At 41.9% G+C, this 12,440-nt stretch overlaps 1 protein-coding gene across 1 annotated transcript in view; it reads right to left on the bottom strand.

The window, feature by feature from the left end:
- The window catches only part of EIF4E3 (eukaryotic translation initiation factor 4E family member 3), a 49,442-nt gene extending 45,888 nt beyond the window's left edge, over positions 1-3,554 (bottom strand). Inside the window, exons 1-2 of the mRNA XM_011947136.1 lie at positions 3,510-3,554; positions 2,911-3,058 (exon numbers count right to left, since the gene is read on the bottom strand). The gene's annotated coding sequence lies outside the window, so the exon portion shown is untranslated. The remainder of the gene's footprint in view (positions 1-2,910; positions 3,059-3,509) is intronic.
- Between the last annotated feature and the right edge of the window lie 8,886 nt (positions 3,555-12,440).

Genomic DNA, 12,440 nt, shown 5'->3' with positions numbered 1-12,440 from the left:
CAAAGACAGGCCCACGAAGGGATGGGGGGCCGATCCTGCACAGGCGCGGGCCCCGCTTGGGGGACCGACGGCCCGGCCTGGAGTGGCGGCCGGGGACGGACTAGTGGGCCCACGGGGGTGAGAGGGACCTGGGAACCGTCTGCAGGCGGGCTCTGCAGCCCTGCAAAAGGGCAGCGGGATGGAGGGGCAGGCTAGAGACAGATGGAGGGATGGATGGGCCAGGGGATGGAGCCCCAGACCCACGTGGTAAAAGGGAAGGAGGGATGGACAGACATACCAGCAGTCAGAAGGATGGAGGGAAGGCTGGCAGATGGCGGGAGGAGGGAAGGAGGGATGGAGGGCAGATGGAAGCACAGTTGGGTGTGACAGATAGATGGAGAGGGGAACCGATGGCCAAATGGATAAAAAGACTCCAGTGCCCGCGAGTACAGAACAAAGGGCGAGACAGAAGAACGAACAGGAGAATCACTGACTGGGGCATGAGGCTGGAGCAGGTGGGCTTTGCATTCCTTTTAGTGAGAGCATACTTCCGAACTCCGCTGATTTGAAGGGGCCAGAGCCCCCATCCCAACCTCTGGAGCTACCATGCGACCACAGTGTGGGCCTCAAGCCGGCTTAACGTGTGGCTAACTTCAGAGAACATTTCCCAAAATCAGCCGAAGTATCCAGATCTGCCCTAAAGCACCTGCGAGTGGGGAGGAGGAAAGTGCGCAGCTCTGAACACAGCGCTCTGCTTCCTGTACCTCTCAGCACTCAGGAAATCCCTTAGGCGGTGAGATTCCTGAGCCCAAAGTAGGAGGGACCCTCCTAACACTGCCTCTCCCCAGGTCTCTGTCACTTTCTTTTTCAAAAGGAAAGCAAAGGCATGAGGCATGTGAACACACATGTCGCAACCAGCATGGACATCCTCTTTACACTTGAATTTCTAGATAGTTCCTCTCTGGCCTTGAACAGTGAAGGCCGTGGGGTTCCATCTCCTCACTGACTTTCTACCTGGCCTAGCATGTGTTCTGTTCATGCCTTGAGCATTCGCTGGGATGGAAGAGCTACAAAACAAGAGGAGTTCAGGGGCTTCACAGCATCATAATAGACTGTCATGAATCCCAGAGTAGATGCCCTCCCTAAAAGGCAATTAAGGTCACATAAAGTGACAATAAAAAAAAACAAGACTACTACTTTGTGACCCCTGCTTTAAATTTAGCTTCTATACAACATACAATGTTGGAAGCAATGACAGAGTTTATAAAATCTGTCCAACACTAAAACGGAGGAGAGTGCTTTTGGTTAGATGCATTTATCTTGTTGCTTAATATCTCCTTTCATTTTTCCAAGAAGGGTGGAAATGGCATTGTTTAAACTGCTCTGAGCACTTTACCCTTAATAACTCATTTAATCCTTGCAATAAGCCAATGAGGAAGATACTATTAACCCATTTTGCAGATGAGGAACAGAGATAAGATTAAGATAACCCCAAGGTCACAGAGCTAGTAAGTGGGAGAGCTGGGATTTGAACATAGGTATTCCCACTCCAGAGTCTAGACTTTCAACTGCCAGACTCTCCTGCCTCTCTACAAGGAACACTAACAAGTCCACATAGTAAAAACAAGCTGTGACTAGTATGTCTCCCTCCCTCCCGAGACTATCAATCTTCATTCCCAGAGGAAACCACTGGCAACAGTTTCCTTCCAGAAAAATGCAAGTATGCTCGTGCAAGCATATATCTAGATTCATTAAGTTATAAATCTGTATTTTTTATAACTGAAATAGAAGCATTCAATACCAATGCTGTACCTTATTTTACTTAACATTATATCCTTGAAGATTTTTCCATATCAAAACATATAGATCTACTTTATCTTAAGGGCTGCAAAGTAATTCATTGTAAAGAAGTAATATAATTTAATTCACTAGCCTCCAACATTTATGTGGTTTCTAGACATTTTCTTATATAAATAATCTTACCATAAGTATTTTTATATTTATGTCTTTCTTCATCTGCACAAGCTAATCTCAGAATAAGTTTGGAGAAGAATTGTTGGCTGCATTTAAAAATTTGATACACATTGCCAAATTGCTTTGCAAAGTGGTTACATGAATTTATATATAGCTGATTTATAAATAATGGTTGATTCTGAAAATTTATATTTACGAAGTGACACATATCTATATAAAATTCCAAGGCATGGGTAGAGAGGAAGTTTTGCTTTCTAATGATTAAAACTAGTCAAACTGTCAAGTTTAGCTCCTTCCTTATGTCCTTTAACAATATCCTCAGCAAAAAAAGGGCTAGTCAAGAATTTTTATCTGCTGTTTCTGTAAAAGGAATGTGTACCACATGAAAAAATTCCCTCCAGAATTTAGAACTAGGAACAGTCTGGCAGTTTTTCTTTACTGAATAGCAATTATATACCTTTCTCTCTTTTTGCTTTGGCTTCCAGGCCGCTCATAATTACATTTGGTGCTCAATCACACCACCTAATACAATATTAGCCAATGAAGAAGCATCACTATTGTTATATTTATTCCTATTTCTATTTTAAAGACCTAATAGCATATATGCACCTTACACTGAATCCCTCAAATTTATTTTGGAAGGAGGTGGTATATATGAATAGATAAAATTTAAATAACCTTAAGATTAATAAAAGAGATAATACAAAATGGCTAAGGAGGGAACAATGGGCACAGTTTTCATTCCCTTCCTGTTTGAAATATGTAAGAGACTTAATTATTTTTATTGCTCTTCAGAATCATTCTTAGAAGATAATAAATTGGGGAAATTTCTCTCATCTGGGAACTGGATGGCAGGAACTAGAATTTCAAGGTAGAAAGGGGATTCAGCGATCATCTAAGCAAACCCATCACTTTACAAATGAGGAAACTGAGGCCCAGAGAGGTGAGGTGACTTACCCGAGGCCACAGCTCTAGGAAATGACAGAGGCGGGACTAGAACGTGGGTAGCTTGAGGTCCGGACCAAGGTGCTCTCCCACTGCATGACACGCAACACAGACGACTTGGGGTGGCAGAAGAGAGGAAGAGAAGGTGACCCCACAGGCCCTAGCAACGAAAACAACAAGAAGGACTTGAGGCACTCATAAATAATTAAGCAATTAGCTGCAGCAGCTACTCCCCCTCCCCTCCAGCATCCAGTCACCAAGGCAACTTGGGCAGGGTGCCTGCTGGTTGCCTAGTAACAGTGTGGTCTGCTCCCCTGACATGCTCCCTAGGCATCAAAGGATTTGAGAGCCAGGAAGAACCTTAGACAGGGATCACTGTTCCAACACCTTCATTTTCCAAATGAGAAAAGAAAGGCCCAGAGAAGCTGGGTAACCTGCCCAAGGTCACACAGCTATTCAGACACACAGACAGGCTCCATTCCCAGTTGCTTTCCATTGCACTAAGGCTGCCTCAGGGAGGCTGCAGATGGAGGAGAGGGGGAAATCTCTCTACAGTTCCTAGAAGAATGAGAAAGTCAGAGCGAGGAAGCAGGCAAGAAAGAGACAGAAACCTGAGCGCTCATATGCAATTAGCAGGAGCTGGTAATCCCATCAGCCCAACTTTCATCATCACCATGGCAACATGGGTGAGGTGGGTGCTGGTTGCCTAGCAACAAGTGGTCCTCTCTCTTCTACTCACATCCGCTCCCTGGGAGTCACAGGAACAGCAGAATGATGACGCTGGAAGGGAAGGCAGGGGTCCTAACTCAGTCTCCTCCTTTACTCAACGAGGCACCTAAGGTTCAGGGACACTGGAAGTCACACAGCCAGAGTTAGCTAGTGACATTCCCTCCATTGATAGCCTCTGTCTCAACACTTTGGGAAGGGAGCCTTCCACTCAATAAAGGCAGAACATGGGAGGGAACTGGCCAGTGGTTCCCTCGAAAGGAGGGAACACATGGTCTCTAATGTCAGAAAACCTGGGTCAAAGCTAGTTCTCCCTAAACCTGGCAAGCTTCCTATCCTCTCTGTGCCTCAGTCTCCACATCTGAGGACTGGACATGCTAATGGTCTCTATCTCTTGAGTTATCATTAGGACTAAATGAGAAAATGTACATGTCAAGTGTCTGGTATATAGTAAAGATACACTAAATGTCAGGCATTCATTCATTCCACACTCAATAAATATTTGTTGCATGTCTGCTATGCAAATGCCAGTGCTCTAAGCTCTCCAGGTTCATTAGCAATACAGACAAAAGAAATTCCTGTCTCAGGGAGCCTACATTCCAATAGAATGTGTGTGTGTGTGTGTGTGTGTGTGTGTGTGTGTGTGTGTATTTAAGTGTTTGTTGAATGGATGAGGGAACTCATTGGCAATATGCTGTTTATGTTGCTGGGCTCCTTCTCTAAGACTGAGAAGTTCCCTGTTTACAGGGTGTGATACTATAAATATGCAGGCCTGTCTTTTATGTGGGAACTCCGTTTTCCTTTCTTTTAACAGCAAAAGAAAAAGGAAGGCAATGACCACTAGATGGCAGTCTTCAGTTCCTGTAGGTACAGGGCACAGGAAGGGTCTGGCCTGGGGCACAGGCCCTGACTGAAGCTTCCAACAAAGGTGTGTTGCAGCTGGTCAGTCCTAGAGCAACGGCTTGGAGAGGTAGGGGAGACTTGAAACTATTCTGGGATACTCACGGGTCAGGGGAGGCTGCGGTGTGGTTCAAGAGTGATTGCTTCAGAGTGAGACTGATCCCTGCTCTAACCAAGATCATGCCATGGGTAAACCCTATGACTCTGGGAAGTTATTAACCTTGCTGAGCTCCAGATTCCTCATCTAGGGTACAGAGATAACAAGAGCTCCCTCAAGGGACTGCTCTGAGCCATGTATAAGAAAACATTGTCTATAAAGCACCTTGCAAGTTGCACATAGAAAAAGCTCAACTAGTGTTATTAATCTCTAGATTCCAAAAGACCTCTGAAGGTCTTTTAGGGGCCAGGCCAAGCCTCTCTTGTTCAGAGCTGCTAATGGAAGAGAAAGGAGTAAAGGAAATGGCATGTGTTAAGCATTTGCAGTGAGGACACTGAGGTCCATGTGGTCACTAAGCCTGGAAAATGTGGCCTTGAGGTTTGGTTGTGCCACTCTCCACATCCATCCACCTATCAGACATTGAGTTCTCTCGTCCTGATCTGCCTGCACTCCATGTGTTGGTCTTCCTTCTTCTTTTCTTGTTCTCTATCATCATTATTGTTATTTTTTTTGAGACAGAGTCTTGCTCTGTTGCCCAGGCTGGAGTGGAGTGGCACAATCTTGGCTCACTGCAGCCTCGACCTCCCAGGCTCAAGCAATCCTCCCATCTCGGCTTCCCCAGTAGCTACAGGCACATGCCACCATGCCCTGCTAATTTTAATTTTTTTTGTAGAGACAGAGTTTCACCATGTTGTTCAGGCTGGTCTTGAACTCCTGGCCTCAAGTGATCCTCCCACATCAGCCTCCCGAAGTGCTGGAATTACACACGTGAGCCACCGTGCCCAGCCTGCTCTTCCTTCTTTATTCCCACTGGTGCCAGCCACTCCCAGTCCTTACTCCTGAGTCAGCCAAGCATGGTCTGGAGGACTGCAACAACCTCCTAACGGGTCTCCCTGCTTCTAACACCCAACCCTCTCATCTCCTGCCAGACAGCAGCCTGAACAACAGCCCTCAAACACTGGTTTGCTTCTGCCTGCTCTCAGAAAAAAACCCAGACTTTCTGGTGGCCAACAGTACTCAGCATCTTCTGGATCCTTCCTGCCTTTCCAAACCCATGGCTGAACTCTCCCCCTGCCTCAAAGCTTCTCTGTGGCCACAGGGCATCTGCACATGCTGTTCTTTCTCCTGAACTGCTAGTCCCTCTGCTTGGCATGGCTGACTCCTTCTCCTGCCTTAGGCCTCCACTCTAAAGCAGGTCTTCTCCCCTTCCTCATTATTTTTTTCAGGGCATGTGTCAGCTGCACACATCTACTGCCCATCTTCCGAACCAGAATATCCAGTCCAAGTCCACCCAGTGCCTAGTGCAGGGCCTGTCCGGCACACCAGCAACATCTATTAAGGAAACAAACTGGGTATACAGCAGATATTGGTTGAAAGGAAGAGTCTGTGACTTTGTCTCCTAATTTCTTGTCTTTCTCCCTGCCAATGTATCTTTCTTACGGACAGCATGTTGGTCTTCCTAAAAAGCACTTTTGTCCTATTACTTCTTTGTTCAAAAGCCCTAAAGTGCTGCCTGTTTCTCACAGGCTGAGGTCTGAAATCTGGAATCTAGCCTTTGAAATCGTCTACACCTTGACCCCCTTTTCCAAATGCATTTGCAAGTATATTTCCAAATATATTTACAGAGATATAATTATACACTATATTTACATATACTTAGAATATATATGTTAAATCTATATATTTGGAGATACAGCTATACATGGAAATATATATATTCCAAACAGATTTGTCCCTATTTCTTGGTGCATTTTCAGCTCTGCCACAACATGAGCTCCCGAAGACAGGCCTGGGCCCACCCCCTCCACCACTGTCTTCTGGGTTCCTAGCACAGTGTCTGGCACACGGGAGATCCAGCTTTACTGAATCAATGATGGTCTTACTCCCCACTTGGTCAACACATCGTATGTACTCTTATCTTCACACTTTTGCCTTAGACCTTTCTTCTCTCCTCTGACCATCTAAATTGTCTAACCATCCTTTAAGGGCCAGGCCAAATCCTCTCACAGGAAATAAGTCACCAAACACACTCTAGATAGGGACAGGAGATTCACAGAGTCCCAGAGATACAGCTGGGCAGTGCCCAAACTACTTTCCCAAGAGGAAATCCCTTATCCTGGCAAAAAGAGCACTGGGAAGTAACCAAGCTCTTCCCTGATTTAAAAAAAGTCCCAATGATTTCAAATATATAGGATTTATGGCCAGTATAAGAGCTCTGATTAAAGGACCTTTGTTGTAGTCACACAGAATTCCGCTGATTGGAGGAGTAATGATTCGTATAACCAACTCCTCCTTTTGGGCACTTAGATTATTACCAATGATTGTGGCTATCATGTGCAACCCTGTAATGAACACTGTCAATCACTGGCTTCTTCTCAAAGAGTTGTTCTGAACATTACTGGCCAGCCAATCAATCAGAGATACAAAGATGGCTTACATCAGAAACTGTACTGAAGGGGTGAACTGGCAGGCCTCAAATTTGTCTTCAGCAATTTTTAAGAGAGGAAACAATGAGCAGTAGAGAGGCGAGTGATCAGAGGAAAGTCCAAAAACATATGCTTGAATGTGCGCATGGTAGATACGCAAGGAGCAGGTCCTGGAGCACTGCCTGTTCCACAGGATTTCAGCAACAATCCTGGAGGCCTCTAATCCCCACTGTGGGCAGATAACAGCTAGCCTAGTGGGATAAATCAACAGCAAGCAAGTCATTTCTTTACATCTAAGAAGCTGCTTTAAGGATAGAATGTTGTTTGGAGCTTTCAGTTATGGTTCATAGATCATTTAGGGGAACATTTTGTAAGCCAGTTCTCTGAGGAAGTGTATTGTGCTTTCCAAAGCTTTATTTTAAGCTGAAATAATCATATTTATGACATGAGAAATCCTGGGCCGGGCGCGGTGGCTCAAGCCTGTAATCCCAGCACTTTGGGAGGCCGAGACGGGCGGATCACGAGGTCAGGAGATCGAGACCATCCTGGCTAACACAGTGAAACCCCGTCTCTACTAAAAAAAAAAAAAAAAAAAAAAAAAAAATACAAAAAAAAAAGAAATCCTGATACAGAAAACATAAGCTGACTTGGCAAAATATTAGGACGTGATGAGTCAGGCTGCAAAAAGACCACCTGTACCATCTTTCCCTGTACCATATTTAACCCAAGCTTCCTGAGGGGTTGGGAGCTCACCTTTGAGGTCCTCAGAGACTGTTATAAAGTACTGCTCATGTGCTGGAAACTCAATAAATATCTGAATAGTGAATCTTTCTGTGATTTAAAAACATTCATTAAAGTATAGCCTGAAATATTTTACAAGTCATTTACTTCTTAAGAGCTAAGTACACTAAAGTTTGAGAAGCCATTATCAACTGAAGAACAATTAGTAAAGGAAAATAAAGCAATTTTTGAAATGAAGCTGCATTATGTTTTCTAAAAAAAATCATAATTGCATGACATTTTTAGAACTGTAACTACTGTGCAAAATGATCCATTAGGAAACACGAGGACACGTGCAGTGTTTAGGCCAATGAGATCCCTTCAGTTACTGAATCTCTTTTCTTTTACCATCAGCAGGAATTGCATACTCACAATACAGAAAGATCCTGTTAATTTTTCAGTCTTTTCCTGTTCATTCTAATTAGTTACACATTATCTACATAATGGCACGTTGCACCTTATGGTATTTGCTTTAAAATTTTCTTAGTGTTTGTGGTAAGATAGTATCTTATTCCCAGAGGCTAAAAATATGCACACGTTGATCATACTACGTCATCACTACAAAAGACGAGCTCTCACGAAGGCTGTGATGAACATGGTGCCCCTCAGATGACTTTATGCAAGTATTTGATGTCACAAATATATACTGTGGTTGACAATTATCTTGGAGATAGCTGAGTCACTTTTGTCCTTTCAAAACCTACCAGGTCACTCAAAAATACACTGTGAATTATCCTAAATTTGGGATGAGTCCCTATCATTCCTAAAGTGCCTAAGGGTCATGTCTGCTTGCCTTATTGGACTAAAATATTTTATAACATATGAAACATAAATTTGTCAATTAAATGTAGTATCGTGTTTTTCATAGTTTGCAAAAGCACAGTTAATGATGCAAATAATTTCCTATTTTTCATTCTGAGGGAAAATCATTAATAAAACCGTACTCCTTATTAGAATTGAAATTCAGCAGTAAGAGGGCACAAGCCACCCATAATGGCAAGATATAAATTAGCAGTGAAAAAAACAAGCCAACTGATTATAACGTCCGGATGGAAATGAGTAACTGAATCATTCTTTGTCAAATCAAATAGCATCTTCATAAGTTGTTGCATCATCTCTGTTGATTCAATTTAACTGGAAGATATCAGAACATGACTATGACCTGCACAAGTATCTTCATTTCTCGTGCTCATTAGTATTTGGCCTATGAGTCCTCTCCTTTTATTTTGAAGATGAATTCACCTCTAAAATCGTTTTTTTGGTTTCTAATCCTCAACATCATCCCATGTTAAAAAGAAAACTGGCCCCAGGCTGGAATGAAATTATTGGAATTAAGAAACTGGGGCCCCAGTGTTTGGTCAAATCTTTTATCAAAGGAAGAATTCAAGCACTTCTTTTACCAGGCAAGCTGGTAAGTACAAGTTGTCATGGAAACAGGATGTATTCAAATTATATGAGGAATGACGTTCCTCATCTAACTAGGTGTTCATCTCATCTAAATGGGGAGAAATTGGTGTAGCTGAAATCCATTATATTTCTTTCAAATCTGCATTAAAAACAATCATTTCCTTTATTTTATATAGGAGTACACAGGCACAAAGCCTCACTCTCATAAAATGAAGAATTAAAATTACTTGCAAAAGAATTGGTGCGTAAATAAAAAGACATAAAATGAAAATAGAATCCCATGATATAAATCTATTGATGCACAGTGAAGGGTGGGAGAATGGAAATCAGATAATATAATACCTCCATCTATCATGGGACATATTTTTCTTCAATAGCATTAGTAACTAGTTTTTCTACAGAATGATCCAGGCCAGAGCAGTTCTCTGCAAGTTGAGGAGACTTGCTAATAGGTGTAATGTCACCACCCTGATAACAGCAGAGCACCCTGTGAATCCACAGATTCCTAACAAAGAAAGGCAATACTGTGCTAAGCAGGTACTTCCCACTCCTCAATAAGGCAACCGTTGAAAAACACATGGCACAAACTAATTTTGTGGAGAGGGTATTACAGCATGGAGGGCCCATGAAGTCACAGCTCTACTTAACAGGCAGCCTGAAGTTCTTTCTGGATCAAAGTAACCTAGGAGAACATCTTTTCGTTTTTATTTTTTCAAGTGAAGATCATTTCTCTACCTCCCTCCAAAAAATAAGAAGAAAACATTTTCATGTTTTGCTGGTTCAAATGCTGAGGTTTCAATGAAACTCTTATCCAAGCACTTAAGATAATAATAATTCAAATAAAAATACCAATAGCTCCAAAATCTACAAAGAAATTTTTTAATTTAACAATAAGAAAATGAACATCGTGATTTTAAAATTGGACAAAAGACCTGAGCAAACATCTTGCTGATGATATACAGATGGCAAATAAGCACCATGAAAAGATGATTAATATCATATGTCACTGGAGACTGCAATTTAAAACAATGAGATGCCACTCTACACCTATTAGAATGTCTGAATCCTAAAACGTTGGCAACACCAAATGCTGGTGAGGATGTGGAGCAACAGGAACTCTCATTCATTGCTAATAAGAATGCAAAATGGTACAGCCACTTTGAAAGACAGTTTGGCAGTTTATTACAAAACTAAACATACTTTTACCATACAATCCAGCAATTATACTCCTTGGTATTTACCCAATTGAGTTGAAAACTTATGTCCACAAAAAAAAACTCACACAGAGATGGTTATGGCAGCTCCATTCATAAATGCCATAACTTGAAAGGAGACTAGATGTCCTTTAGCAGTGAGTAGATCAGTAAACCATGGTACTTCCAGACAATGGAGTATTATTCACTGCTAAAAAGCAATGAGCTATTATGCCACGAAAAGACATCGGGGAAACTTTAATGCATATTACTATGTGAAAGAAGCCAATCTGAAAAGCTACATACTGTATGATTCCAACTAATACAACATTCTAGAAAAGGCAAAACTATGGAGACAGTTAAAGGATCAGTGGTTGTCAGGGGTTCAGGTGTAGAAGAGGAAGGAATGAATAGGCAGAGCAAAGATTTTTATGAAAATAAAACTATTCTGAATGATACTCTAATGGCAGATACATGTCATTGGATACTCGTCAAAACCCATAGAATGTACAAATCCAAAAGTGAGCCCTAATGTAAACTACGGACTCTGGTTGATAATGATGTGTCAATGTAGGCTCCTTGATTATAAAAATACACCCATCTGGTGTGGGATGTTGATAATGGAGAAGGCTATGCATACGTGAGGATGGGATACATGGAAAACTCCTTGTACCCTCCACTCAATTTTGCTGTGAACCTGAAACTGCTCTACAAAAGAAAGTCTATTAAAGAAAAATATCAACAGCAACAACAGCTACCATTTTGTGAATCCTTAACTATTCTCATCTAATCCACATATCAACCTGATGAGATATTAATAAGTATGATTATCATCTCCCACTTTACACACTGGAGGCTCAAAATGGTTAAATAACATTCCCATCATCACCCAGCAAGAGGTATGGAGTTCAAACCCTAAGTCTGCCTGTGCTCCTAATAGTTGCAACTTTAGGAAACGTTTCACTTCTCCGAAGTCATCTCTATCATCTGGAAAATGAGGTGAGTCTTTGACTTATGAAAATATTCAAGTTATGCCCTAAATGTTCAAAACAGAGCACTGTGGCAGAAGGTGCTTGAATATCTGGTATACAAAACATATGACCACCTACTAAATAAACAATTTAGAACCTGGAAAATATCACAGTTCAACTACAAATTAATAGCTTTCTAATTTTTACCGTAAAGTTAGTTGAGTCACCTGCTTTTGGAGAGTGGCTGTTCAAGAGGAATAAACCCTTGGATTCAAGAATCACCATGAACTCTAATCACAAAAATCATGAAGAAAATCACACCAAGGCAGGGAATAATCAAACTGCTACAGTGCAGAAAAAAAGATACATTATATACAGAGGAACAAAGTAAGAATTAGGCTGGGTGTGGAGGCTCACATCTATAAACCCAGCACTTTGGAAGGCTAAGGCAGGGGGATTGCTTGAGGCCAGGAGTTCAAGACCAGCCTGGGTAGCATAGCTAGAACTCTCATCTCTACCCAAAAAACACACACACACACACACACACACACACACACACACACAACAGAGATATTTTTTCCTAGGAAATGATACAACCAAGATGATAACAGAACAAACTCTTTAAAGTACTGAAAGAAGAAAAACCTGTCAACCTAGAATTCTATACTCAGTGAAATATCTATTCAAAAATGATGGAGAAGATTCTCTGCCAGGAAGATGGAATAAGATATGCTTTCTCAATTCCTCCCACAAAGTATAGTGAAAAACCCTGAACATTATATAAAACAAACATAAGAAGACTCTGAAAGAGGCCAAAAGGCGGCATAGCAGTTAGGTTAAGGAACAACACAGCAATAAGTTCCCTGGGTTTTCTTTTTGTCTCATATCTCTTAGACTCAGAGATGGAGAAGCTGGCAACCTGAAAATGCTAATGAGCATAGACAAGAAAAGTCTGGTTTCTCTAGCCAAAGGAGCAGCCTTG

Source organism: Colobus angolensis, unplaced genomic scaffold, assembly GCF_000951035.1.
Source record: "Colobus angolensis palliatus isolate OR3802 unplaced genomic scaffold, Cang.pa_1.0 Scaffold26, whole genome shotgun sequence".
In the NCBI taxonomy this organism is placed as follows: Eukaryota; Metazoa; Chordata; class Mammalia; order Primates; family Cercopithecidae; genus Colobus; species Colobus angolensis.
Note: the sequence above shows the minus strand (reverse complement) of the source record. Positions and strands in the feature narration are given on the sequence as shown.